We start from the raw sequence: 14,275 nt of genomic DNA on the forward strand, positions 1-14,275 counted from the left end.
CTAACACATAACTTACCCTAAAACTATCAGAGATTTTCACTATTTCTCAAATACTTACTTTGTTTTCATGTTGCTCTGCCTTTGTGTGTGCTATCGTTTTTTCAATCCCCTTATGCCTTTTCTTGTCTACTCATCTTTCAAGTCCACAGTCACATTTCACTTCCTTTATAGAATATTTACTGATTTTTCTTCTTACTTGCTTTTCCTCTGAATTATTTTACTATGTTTTCACAAAATTTTGCTGAAATGTCTCTGCTTATACTAATCACAAACTGATTTGAATTAGATGAACTAAAATACATTTTTAGCAAATATTTCTTCCTTACCAGATGATAGGTACCTTGAGGAAAAGAGTGACTTCTTAGGCATTTCAATACCTACTAAAGTCTGGGACAGTGATTCTCAAGGTGATTTATTCCCCAGGAGACTTCTGAGAATGTTTGGGGACATTTTTATTGTTATGACTTGGGGGAGGGGTTGAAGTGACACTGGCACTTAGTAAATAGAGGCCAGAGACAACACTTGTCTGATACAAAATGTTAATAGTGCCAAGGTTAATAAGCCTAGCATATGCCCACCTGTGGTATCTACCATATTCCTACTTATGAAATATGTTTATCAAATGTAAGATATTTGACCAGTTTTGCAGAAATTTCTTTTTTTTTTAATACATTTTAAATGATCATCATCTTCATTTTAATAGAACTTATTAGGACTTAGGGCTCTAAGTTAGTTCCCAGCTTTTTCTCTTGCTTTTCCACTCTCCTACAAGCTTAGCAGTAGAAAAGAGAGGGTGAAAATTAAGAGCACATAGTTGTGCAGTACACTGACCTATAAAAAAAATGTGATGGTCTTCTCTATGTACTGCTGAGCTGCATGCCTCACCTTGTCATTCCCACGATAGGAGACAACCTACAGCCTCACTTGTTCCTTTCATGGCAGTAAGTTCAGTTATTTTATTTGCCTGAACATTTCCCAGACTGTCAGGTTATAACATTTTTGAATATAACATAAGAAGAATGCAAAGTAGAAATATGTAAGATTAACCAGTCAAAAGATCTTATGAGCATGTGGGTTATAGTTAAAAGTAATGTAATGTATTCAAGAATTTTGCTAAATAAGTAGATTATACCTACTCTTGCTGTGTTGGGGGAGGGGGATGAGTAACTATGTAAGATGATAGATATGTTAATTTGTTTCACTATAATAACAATTTTACTATATATATATGTATCTTACAACATCATATTGTGTACTTTATTTTAAAAATTAAAAAGTTTTAAAATAAAACTATAAAATTCTTTAACAGAACTACTCAAAAGAAACAAACTACAGAACAAGACTGGAGGATAAACATTGTGGGAAACTGACCTTGGATTTCTGACCTAGAAAGCTGAGTAGGAGACAGGGGGAAAGAGAGGTCTGCTTATTGCTCCCAATTACTCTCTTGTTCCCCCAAGCCCCCTGCTCACAACTATTGCATCACCTTAAGTATTCTGTATGCTTTCTTCCAAGTTTTCTGAAGGTAGACTTACTTTGCTTCCCCCTGATCTCTTAATTTCTCTTCTGGGTCTTGGTCACTCCACTTCGTTTTACTGAAATATCCTTCTTATTTCTTTTGACTATTTCTTCAACTCTTTTTTTTTTTTTTAAGTTATAATCCAAATCTTTATTTAAAAATAGAATCTGCCAGTTTAGCGTTTTCCACCAACTCGGGGAGCTGAAACTTTCACAGGCTTCACAATCTTTTGCTTAGGTGCTGCCTTTGTAGGTGCCTTAGCATCAGCCATTGCAGTCTTTTTAGATGCTTGCTTCCTTAGCAGCCCTGATACCTTGCTCTCGTTGAGCCTTTCTAACTTCAGGTTTCTGATTCCTCTTGGCCATTATATCAGCAAGAGACGCACCAGTAATGGCCCTCTGGAATTTGACTGCTCGGCGGGTTCTTTTCTTTTGAATTTCTTCCGACTGTCCCTTTTTGTGCTTCCTTCTGTAGAGGACAGTCCAGTTTATCTGCAGAGGATTCCTCTTGGAAAGGAACGCCGACTCGCATTTTGCATTAAGAAACTGGAAAACCTTCCCGTTGGTCCTGGCGTAGCGCCTCCCGTGTCCGGGGTAGATCTTGTACCCGTTAAAACTGCACAGCTCCACCTTCATGGCGATGGATTCAGGGTAAGAGAAGAGATGGCGAAGAGCTATTTCTTCAACTCTTATTTAGCTTTTAGGAATACGCCTAACTATTAAGTTGAAGAAACATTCCCTGGTTGCCCACACCTCTTAAATGAGGGTTAAATGTTCTTCTAAGTAGTCTCTTAACCCTGAGTGCTTTCTCTTAATAGAGCACTGAATACACTGAATTACTTTCTGATGCCCTCCATGAGGAGAGGTACCCTGTCTTCCTTTCAGTGCTTAAATAATTACTTTTTGAACAAATAGATAAGAGGAACAAAAGAATAAATGAATAATACAAGTCATACTGAGCATCAGTTGTGGACTTTTGAGGTACTGAACATTGAAGTCCATGGAGGAAATGCCGAAGGAGTTATTCTGCTCTTTTAGGCCTATGTGGGAGTTAAACATCTAATAACTGGAAAAAAAAAGAAAAGGGCCGGGCATGGTGGCTCACTCCTGTACTCCTAACACTTTGGGAGGCCGAAGAGTGTGCATGATTTGAGACCAGGAGTTCAAGACCAGCCTAGACAACACACTGAAACCCTGTCTCCAACAAAAATACAAAAATCAGCAAGTCTCATAACCCGGACTCAAAATAAATAAATAAATAGATAAATTAAAAATTGCCATTATATCACTCTATTTCCCATGTGACAATATTGCCTTGTTTGCTATGTAATTTTATTTTTTTATTTTTTATTTATTTATTTATTTTTTATTTTTGTATTATTATACTTTAAGTTCTAGGGTACATGTGCACAACGTGCAGGTTTGTTACATATGTATACATGTGCCATGTGGTTGTGTTGCACCCATTAACTCGTCATTTACATTAGGTATATCTCCTAATGCAGTGCCTCCCCCCTCCCCCCTCCCCATAATAGGCCCCGGTGTGTGATGTTCCCCTTCCTGTGTCCAAGCGATCTCATTGTTCAATTCCCACCTATGAGTGAGAACACGCGGTGTTTGGTTTTCTGTTCTTGCGATAGTATGCTGAGAATGATAGCTTCCAGCTGCATCCATGTCCCTACAAAGGACACGAACTCATCCTTTTGTGAGCTTTTTATAAATGTTGAGGAAATTTTCTTCTGTACCTATTTTACTGAGAGTTTTTATTTTTTTAATCCTGAATGGATATTGAAGTTATCAAATCTTTTTCTGCATCTGTGGAAATGATCATTTGATATTGATTTACCTTTTATTTATTTACCGTTTTCATGGTGAATAGTTTGTTTCTTTATGCATTGACTATTACAAAGGGTATAAAAAGAGGTGCTTTTACTAATATGCACAACGTTTTTATATAAAATGTTGCTATACCATGCAGTAATGTGTGACAAAAATATGAACGTGACAATTTTCAGTTAAGAGAACTTCTGTTTCTGAGACAATTTTTTAAAAATTTATTTATCTATCTATTTATTTACTTGTTATTTTACTTTAAGTTCTGGGATACATGTGCTGAACATGCATGTTTGTTACATAGGTATACATGTTTTGCAACTAACTTTCTATTTGAAAGAGTATGGCAAAAATTTTAATTCCTTGTATCCCAGTATCTCTGCAAAATAAATTGACCAAGAAAAGGTAATATTCTATCTGATGCTAGCTACTTGGAAAATTTATGTAAAATGTAAGAGTTGAAGTAAATGTAAAATGGGAGCTTATGAGCTGATTCTCCATAGCTTCCTCTTTTGTGAAGGCATTGGTGTTAATTATAAAATCTAAGAACTCTAAGACAACTCTTGTATCATCTTATCCTTTACTTTTATCCTACAAAATTATAATAATCACTTCCATGGAATAAACAACATATATTGAATAGTTGGAGACATCCCTAAGTGGGAAGCAATGGTTGAATAGTTATAAAGGCAAATGTTGTTCCCAACATGGTATGCAGTAACCTTGAAGTGGCTTGACAGCAGACACAGCAAAGGTATTCGATTTCTCATCCTAACAGTAAATAACGCTTAGACTCAAGCTGAGGAAATGCTGTAGAATAGTATAGTAGGAAATGAACTGTTCTGATGATTTAGGTAGAAGAGGTTAACTCCCAGAAAGAGTCATATGCTCCTAGGTGTAGAAAAGAAATGGGGTTTATGTGAAGGACCGATCCCTTCCACTGAACTGTTTTTAAGCACTCAGAACAGGTGCTGCTTATTTCAGGTTCAGTGGTAAAGAGCTAAGATTATATAAATAGATGCCAAAAATGAGCACAGTGGAAATGTTGTAAATCCACCTCATGTCTAATGTAACATAATCATATCTTCTTCTGGGAGCTCTCAGCACTCATCTCCTCACAAAACCTGGGAATACTTCACATGGAGAAGCAGTACTCTTAGGACAGCAGCAGTAGTATTTGAATTCTCTGAGAGTACTGTGAGCCTTCTAAGAGGGCTCATCGATCAGGAAGAGTCATAACAGTCATGAACTAAGAAAAAGATGATGCCAGCTGAAAAAAATCTATCCCATTATGAGTCAGAGAAAAAAAATGGTAGTTCAAAATGCTGAAACCCAGGGTAGACATTGAAGTTTTCACTTTTTATTTTATTTTTCACAATGAACTAGAACTCAAGGTGGTAAAATTTTAATTACAACTAATAGCAATATCTATATCCTCATTTCATGATCCTAGTGCTCTGGGTCAGCAAACCAGGAGCAGCAATAGTAATGAAAGGCTGTTTTACTCTGGCTTATTTTTGAAATAGGCAATGAAAACAAGGGTCAGAAGTAGGGGCAAAAGATAGGCAACTAGACAGTCAGGAAGCACTTCTCTAAACCTGAGAAACCAAAACACCAAGTAAATCATCACACTTTCAAGACATTTTTTTGAGAGAAAACACTGAAAGTCAATGGAGAGGTAATGCAGACATGAGGTAGATATTTCAGGAAGCTAGGAAGCATGCAGAGTTGCCAAGTGCCAGGACCAGCTTCCAGCCCTGAAGAATTCCTAAAAAAAGGGATAAGTGAAGAACATGCAGAGGCAGTACACTCCTGCTGTGGACCTCTGGGAGTCTACTCCAAGAGATTCCACGACCCTCATAGACATTTGATTTGGCAGGGGGAAGTGCTCAGAGAGTAGGCAGAGACAAAGCTGGAGCCTGTGTGGAGCCCAGATGGTTATGTGTGAGGGGCAACTGCAGCAAAACGTGCCCATAGTTACCCATTCCCTAAGGCTTTGAGTGGTTCCAGTCCCTCTTGACTGCCAGCCCTCTTGACAGTAAGGCTGTTTTTCCTATGGAACAAGGGTACATCCAACCTATATGCCCTTTGTCAACCGGCCCCTCCAAAGGCCCCTGTCTGGCTGCTCCCACAAGGGCATACGCACAGCACATCCTCTACTTTCCCAACTAGGTGTTTTGCCAGTGACCTGGGAGCACTTCATCCCCCCAGCACAGCTGGTGTTTGTCCCTGAGGAGCCAGAGGACAAAATCATGGGACTGGTCCCAATCCCCTAGGGTGTAAGGACTGGTACCAAACTCTCAGCTCTGGAATATGGGGCTGAGCTCTGTGTCTGGAGCTCAAGTAGCGGGGAGCCTCCACTCTCTGAGCACTGGGAAGGGTGAGGCATGGGTTCATGGGCCAGCTCAGGAGCTGGGTTTACTTCCCTCAGGAAGACGGGTACAGGAAGGATGTAGCCTGTTTGTCATCCACAGCATTTGCCTAAGGGAGCCTTGTGGCCTGGAACATCAAACAGCCCAGTGATCTAGGTGCAGAAGGCTTGGGACAAAACTAGCTGCTCGAACCAGCTACTGGGACAGACATGGGAGGAAGACCCAATTGGGGTAGTGTGAGGTAAAGGTACTCACAGTCATCTACTGGGCAAAATTCTCTGGGTTATGGGCACCACAACACTGCACACCACTCACAGCAACAGTCCCCTGCCTGGGAACCCTTTGCCTTTGGCCCACTACATCAACAGACCACCTCCAGACTTACCTCACAAACCACTCCAACTCTGCCAAACACAGAAGACCAGCAGGCCCCTAGAAAATTGCAGGTCATCTCACAATCTAAACTTTGGTTCCAGCTACCCTTAAGGGAGGAAGGAGGGCAGCCCACATTCCAAAAGGAAATGTGGAGATGTACTAAGGAAATGTGGGCATGGCCCCAGTGACTGGAGGGAACTCCTCAAAGGCCAAGGAATGAATGTAGTGAGTGGGTCATCTCTTGACCTCCTCCTGTCTTCCCCACCCCAGAACACTGCTGTGAAAGTGCCGAAATACAAAAGAGTCATGTAGCCGAACCTATCTACAGGACTTTATTTTAACCACCTTCTACTGGATTTCGACCTGAATTACGCCACCAAACAAAACTTGTTTCAGCACATATGGCTGGGTAAAACCCAGTGCAGAAATATAGCCCCACACAAAGATTCTGCACAGAGCCTTGGCCCTCTGAGAGCCCACCAAAATGAAGCTAATTGACTATACTCAACACACATCACAGTCAAATCCTCAAAAGAAATAAAGACTATAAAAACAAAAAGCTTCATTTAAATGACAGAAACTTCAAAAAGATAAAGAAACACTAGCCCTCTCAGATCTGGAATAATTAGTGCAAGAACTCTGAAAATTATAAAAGTCAGGGCATCTCCTCATATCCAAGTGAATGCATTAGCTTCCCAGCAATGGCTCCTAACTGGAATGAAATGACTGAAATGACAGACATAGAATGCAATACCTGGATGGCAAAGACACTCAATGAGATTCAGGAAAAAGCTGTAACCCAATACAAGGAAGCCAATAAAGTAATCAAAAATCTGAATGGCTACTTTTACAAAGAACCAAACTTAATTGCTGGAATTGAAAAAAACTCACAACAGGAATTTCATGATACGGGGGAAGTAGTAACAGCAGAATATAGCAAGCTCAAGAAAGAATGTCAGAACTCAAAGACAGGTCCTTCAAATAAACATAGTCAGACAAAAATAAAGAGAGAAGAAGGTAAAAGAATGAGCATAACCTCCAAGAAATATGGGGTTAAGTAAATAGACCAAATATATGACACATTAGAATTCCTGAGAAAGAAGGAGAGAGGGTGAGCAACTTGGAAATATAGTCCATAAAAATTTCTCGTCTCACTAGAGAGGTTGACATACAAATTCAAACAACTCCTGAAAGATGCTATACAAGATAGCCATCCTTAAGAAATATAGGCAAAAGATTCTCCAAGGTAAACATGAAATAAATAATCTTATGATCAACTAGATAAAAAGGTCAGATCACTTACAAAGGGAGCCTCATCAGGCTAACACAGGACTTAACAGCAGAAATCTTACAAGCCAAAAAACATTGGGAGCTTATTTTCAAAATCCTAAAAGAAAGAAATTCCAACCAAGAATTTTGTATCCTGCCAAACTAAGCTTCATAAGCAAAGAAAAAATAAAATACTTCCCAGACAAGTAAATGCTAAGGGAATTTGTTATCACTTGAGAAGCCTTACAAGTGATCTTCAAGGGAGTTTTAAAAATGGAAATACAAAAACAATACCTGCTACCACAAAACACACCTAACCACATAGCCCACAGACCCTATAAAGCAACCACAAAGTCAAGGTTACACACTACCGCTACCTACACGATGACAGGATCCAAACATCATATAACCTTGAAGGTAAATCGTCTAAATGTTTCCACTTTTTTGTTTGTTTGTTGTTTTGAGACGGAGTCTCGCTCTGTCACCCAGGCTGGAGTGCAGTGGTGAGATCTTGGCTCACTGCAAGCCCCGCCTCCTAGGTTCACGCCATTCTCCTGCCTCAGCCTCCTGAGTAGCTGGGAATATAGGAGCCCGCCACCAGGCCCAGCTAATTTTTTTATTTTTTTATTTTTATTTTTTGTATTTTTGGTAGAGACGGGGTTTCACCATGTTAGCCAAGAAGGTCTCGCCATCTCCTGACCTCGTGATCCCACTCCCCCTCGGCCTCCCAAAGTGCTGGGATTACAGGCATGAGCCACTGTGCCTGGCTAAATGCCGCACTTAAAAGGCAAAGAGTGACAAGTTGTGTATATACATACATATACACTATATATATAGTATACACATACATATATAGTATACACATATAAAAATACATATATATACGTGTGTATATATATATAAATACATATATATGTATATATATGTGTGTATATATATATAAATACATATATATATGTATATATATGTGTGTATATATATATAAATACATATATATATGTGTATATATATATATATATATAAATACCCACAGGCTCAAAGAATGAAGAGAGATCTATTATGCAAACAGAAAACAACAAATAAGTGACCACTGTCACTTATTCTTGTACCAGATGAAACAGATTTTAAGCCAACAACAGTAAAACAGGAGGGGAAGGGCATTACATAATGATAAGGTGTTCGCTTTGACAATTAGACGTAACTATTCTAAATATTTATATACCCATACAGCCAGATTAAGAAAAAAGTACTTCTAAACCTATGAAAGGACTTAGCCATACAATAGTAGTGGGGGCCATCAACATCCCACTGACCGTGTTAGATCATCAAGGCAGAAACTAACAAAGAAATTCTGGACTTCAACCCATGCTTGATCAATTTGACCTAGTATACATATACTGAGTACTCTACCAAACATCCAAAACCACAGAATATACAAATATATATTCTTATTTGCACACAGAACATACTCTAAGACCAATCACATTCTCAACCATAAAGCAAGTCTCAATACAATTTTAAAAAATAAAAATCAGACCAATCATACTCTTAGAACACATTGCAGTAAAATTAGAATTCAATGCCAACAAGACTTCCCCAAAGCACACAATAACATGGAAATGAAACAACTTACTCCTTAATGACTTTTGGGTAATCATAAAATTAGGTCATGCTTACAAAATTCTGTGAAATTAATGAAAACAGAAACAAAGCATACCAAAATCTGTTATTCAGCAAAAACAGTGTTAAAAGTTCATTGTGCTAAGTCCCTATGTTGAAAAGTTAGAAAGCTCTTACATTAATGCTCTAACATTACACTTAGAGGAACTAGGAAAACAATAACAAACTTACCTCAAAGCAAATGAGAGGAGAGCTGAACAAAATTGAGAACCAAAATTCATACAAAAAAATCAAAACAAAAAGTTGGTTTTTTTGAAGGGCTAAGCAAGATTCTTAGGTCACTAGCTGGCTTAACAAAGAAAAACAAGAGAAGATCCAAATAAACACCATCTAAAATGAAAAAGTTGACATTATAATTGAACGCACAGAAATACAACAGTATTTGTATTTCAAATCCCCAGAGACTGTTGTGAACACTTCTCTGCAAACCAACTGGAAAATCCAGAGATAATGGATAAATTAAATTCCTGGAAAAACACATCCTTCCAAGATTAAACCAGGAAGAAATGAAAACATTAAATAGATCAATAAGTTCCAAAATTGAATCAGTAATTAAAAAAAAAAAATCAACAACAACAACGACAACAACAAAAAAAACCCTGGACCAGATAGATTCACTGCCAAATTTTACCACATGTACCAATAGAAGGTATCAACCCTGCTGGAACTATCCCAAAAAGTCATGAAGGAGGGTCTCCTCGCTAGTTCATTTAATTAAACCAAAATCTTCCTAATACCAAAATCTGTCAGAGACACAAAAAGAAAACTACTGACCAAAATCCCTGATGAATATAGATGCAAAAATTGTTAACAAAATACTTGCAAAATGAATCTAGCAGCACATCAAAAAGTTAATTCACCGTAAACAAGTAGGCTTTATTCCTAGGTTATAAGATTGATTCAACATACGCAAATCAACAAATGTGATTCACACATAAACAAAATAAAAAATAAAAACCATAAAGTCATCTCATTAGATCTGGAAAATGCTTTTGATTAAATCCAAGATCGCTTCATTTTATAAAACCCTCAAAAAGTAGGTATCAAAAGAACAGACTTCAAAAGAATAAGAGCCATCTATGCCAAACCAAGAGCCGACAACATACTGAATGGGAGAAAGCTGAATGCATTCTCTTTGTGAAATGTAACAAGACAAGGATACTAACTCTCACCACTCCTTTTCAATATAGTACTGAAAGTTCTAGCCAGAGCAGTCAAGAAAGAGAGAGAGAAATAAAAGACATCCTAATAGGAAAAGAAGTTAAACTATTTATTGTTGTGGACATTGTGATTTGATACCTAGAAAACCCTAAAGAATCCATGAAAAGTCTTCTGGAACAGATAAAATATTTCAATGAAGTTTCAGGATACAAAATCAATTTTAAAAATTAGTGATACATCTATACATTTATAGTGTTCACACTGAGAGTCGAATCAAGAACACAATCACTTTTACAATAGCTAAAAAAAAAAAAAAAAATCTAAGCATATATGTAACCAAGGAGGTAAAATATCTCTACAAGTAGAATTACACAACATTGCTGAAATAAATCAGAGATAATACAAAAAAATGAAAAAAAAAATCTATGCTCATGGATTGGAAGAATTGATATTGTGAAAACTGCCATACTGCCAAAAGCAATTCCCAGATTCAATGCTATTTGTGTCAAACTACCATTGTCATTTTTCACAGAACTAGAAAATAAACTATTATAAAATTCATATGGAAACAATAAAAACTATATGATAAGGATACAGTAACTCAAACAGCATTGTTTGTGAATTAAGCTGCACACCTATAGCCATCTGATCTTTGACAAAGTGGACACAAACAATAGAGAAAAGACTCCTTATTAATAAAGGCTGCTGAGATAGGTCACTATGAAAAGGAAGAATGAAATTGGAACCCCTCCTTTTACCATATATAAAAATTAACTCAAGATGAATTAAGGATTTAAATGTAAGACCTCAACCTATAATAATCCTAGAGTAGACCTAGGAAACATCATTCTGGACATGGCAAATTATTTATGACTATGTTATGAATAGCAATATAACAAAAACAAAAATTGACAAGTGGAACCTAATTAAACTAAACAACTTCTCCACAGCAAAAGAAACTATCAACAGTGTAAACAGACTATCTACAAAATGGGAGAAAATATTTATACACAAAGCATTCAAAGGAGGTCTTATATCCAGACTCTGTAAGAAACTTAAATAATTGAAAAAGCAAAAAACAGGTAACTGGGTTATAAAATGGATAAAATACATGAACAGACAGTTCTCAAAATAAGACATACAGATGGCCTACAAACAGCTGAAGCAATGCTCCACATCACTCAGCATCAGATAAATGCAAATCAAAAACATAAAAAGATACCATCTCACACCAGTCAGAAGGGTATTAAAATGTCAGAAAACGACAGATGCTGGTGAGACTGCAGAGGAGAGGGAAGATTTATACACTATCGGTGGGAATGCAAATAAGTATAGCCACTGTAGAAAGCAGTTTGGAGTTTTCTCAAATAACTTAAAAGAGAACTACAATTCAATCCAGTAAGCCCAATACCAGATGTATATCTTAAAGAAAATACATCATCCTATCAAAAAGATGCATGAACTTGCATATTCATTGCAGCACTATTCACAATAGCAAAGACATGGAATCAACCTTGGTGTCCATCAATGGTGGATTGGATAATAAAAATGTGGCATATATATACACCCTGGAATACTACACAGCCATAAAAAAATAGTGTTTGCAGCAACATGGGTGCAGCTGGAATCCATTATCCTAAATAAAGTAAAGCAGAAAGAGAAAGTACTACATGTTATCACATATAAGTGGGAGCTAAGCATTGTGCACTTGTGAACATAAAGATGGAAACAATAGAAACTGGGGACTACTGAGTAGAGAGGAAGGGAGAGGGGTAAGAGTTGAAAAGTAACTATCATGTATGATGCTGAGTTCCAGGGTAATGAGATCATTTGTATCCAAATGCCAGTACCATGCAATATAGCCAAATAACTTGCACATGTTCCCTCTTAATCTAAAATAAAAGTTAAAAAATATATAAATTACCTAAGAGAAATTACAGTGGACTTGTCATCAGAAATCATACAATCAAGAAGAGCATGGAATGAAATATTTAAAGTGTTGAAAGGACAAAACTCAACAACCTAGAATCATATATGCAGTAATAATATTGTCCTTTATAAATGGAGAAACAAAGGTTTTCTAAGACAAAAATAAAAAAAAAACTGCAGGATTTGTCAGGAAAAAAAAGTTAAAGAAAATCTTTTCAGGGAGAAAGAAATGATAACGTTCAGAAATATGGTTTTACATAAAGGGAGAAAGAATGTCAGATAAGGAACATGTAAAAGTAAGTAAAATATTTTATTTTTCTCATTCTTAATTTATCTTATGAACCTCTGGATTCAAAATAGTAATAGCAACAATCTATTGGGTGATGATAGTGTATTGATAAAGGAAATATATCAAATCAATATTTATAAAAACTGGGGAAAACAATTAGAAATATTCTGTTACAAATTACCTGCACTACACCTGAAGTTCTATAGTATTATTTGAAGGTAGACTTAAATGATCTAAAAAGATTTATTGGAAACTTTAGTGCAACGACTAAAACATTCTTTTAAAATATGATTGATACAATAAGATATGAGATAATGGAAACACATAAAACATTCAATTAAAACCAGAAAAGACAAAAAAGAACAAAAACAAGAAAAGTAATGACTATAAAAAAGTTATAAAAATGGTAGATATGAATGTGACTATCACTTAAAATGTGACTAATTTAAATGTAACTATTAAACAACTGAGGTTGGCAGATTATATAATAAAACAATAATCAACTGTATGCTGTATGCAAGAAACCCAGTTAAAATATAAAGACTCAAGTTAAAAGTAGAGGGATAGAAAAAGATATACTACTGGTAAATGAAATTGAAAGGATGAAATAACAAAATTAATTTCAGACAAAGAAAACTTCAAGATAAAGAAAATTATCAGGAATAAAGAGAGGCATTACGTATCAATAAAGGAATCAGTTCTCCAATATAATAAACAATACTGTGTATATTCCTCACAGTAGTGTCAAAATAAGAAAAAACTGATAAAACTGCAAAGAGAAATTCACAAATATACTATTATCACTAGAGACATCAACAACCCTCATTCAGTAATGCAAAGAAAAAGCAAGCAGAAAATCAGTAAGAATAAAGTTGACCTAACTGGTATGATCAATCAACTCAAATCCATTTTGTATTCTCTGAATGCTTCATCGAAGAACAGCTTGTATGCACATTCTTAAACTCAGCATTGAGTATTCACCAAGCCAGACCACATTCTGGATATAACACAACACACACTTTATCAAATTTTTAAAAAATATATAGAAATCATACAAAGTGTATTTTCAGATCACAATGGTATAGAAGTAGATACCACTAACAGAAAGATACCTAGAAATCCCGAATATATCAAACAAAATTCAAACATGCTTTAAATAATACATTAGAGAACATGAAGACAGGCTATTTGAATGCACACAGAGAAGAAGGATGAAAAAAATAAGAATTAAAAAATAATAAGGAATGCCTCCATGATCTAAAGGCCTTAAAAGGACACACCTAAGAGTTGTTGGCATCAAAGAGGTGGTACAAAGGAAGATCAGAGTAGCAGAGTAGAAAGTTCATTCAAAGGAATAATAACAAATTATTCCCCAAATCTAAAAAAATATATCAATATGCAAGTGCAAGAAGGTTATAGAACACCAAACAGATTTCATTGAAATAAGACTACCAAAAGAAATTTAATAATAAAACTTCCAAAGATCAAAGATACAGAAAGGACCCTAAAAGAAGCAAGAGAAAAGAAACAAATACACACAAGGGAGCTCCAGTACATCTGACAGCAGTCTTAGCAGAATGCTGATAGGTCAAGAGAGAGTGGCATGTTTAAGGTGCTGTTGGAAAAATATTTTATCCAAGAATAGTATATCCAGGAAAAATATCCTTCAAACATGAGAGAGAAATACTTTGTTAGACACATGAAAGTGAGGGATTTCATCAACATTAGACTTGTTCTACAAAAAATGCTAAAGGGAGTTTTCAATCTGAAAAAAAAAGGGACATTAATGAGCAATCACAAATCATCTGAAGTTACAGACCTTACTGGTTATAGTAAATATGCAGTAAAA

At 36.1% G+C, this 14,275-nt stretch overlaps 1 pseudogene across 1 annotated transcript; it reads right to left on the minus strand.

Annotated features, from left to right (window-relative positions):
- Positions 1–1,635: 1,635 nt before the first annotated feature.
- LOC111549479 lies at positions 1,636–2,175 on the minus strand (annotated as a pseudogene). Its single transcript, XR_002733753.2, has one exon. The product of XR_002733753.2 is annotated as a 60S ribosomal protein L24 pseudogene (transcript).
- Between the last annotated feature and the right edge of the window lie 12,100 nt (positions 2,176–14,275).

Source organism: Piliocolobus tephrosceles, chromosome 6 (assembly GCF_002776525.5).
Source record: "Piliocolobus tephrosceles isolate RC106 chromosome 6, ASM277652v3, whole genome shotgun sequence".
Lineage (NCBI taxonomy): Eukaryota > Metazoa > Chordata > Mammalia > Primates > Cercopithecidae > Piliocolobus > Piliocolobus tephrosceles.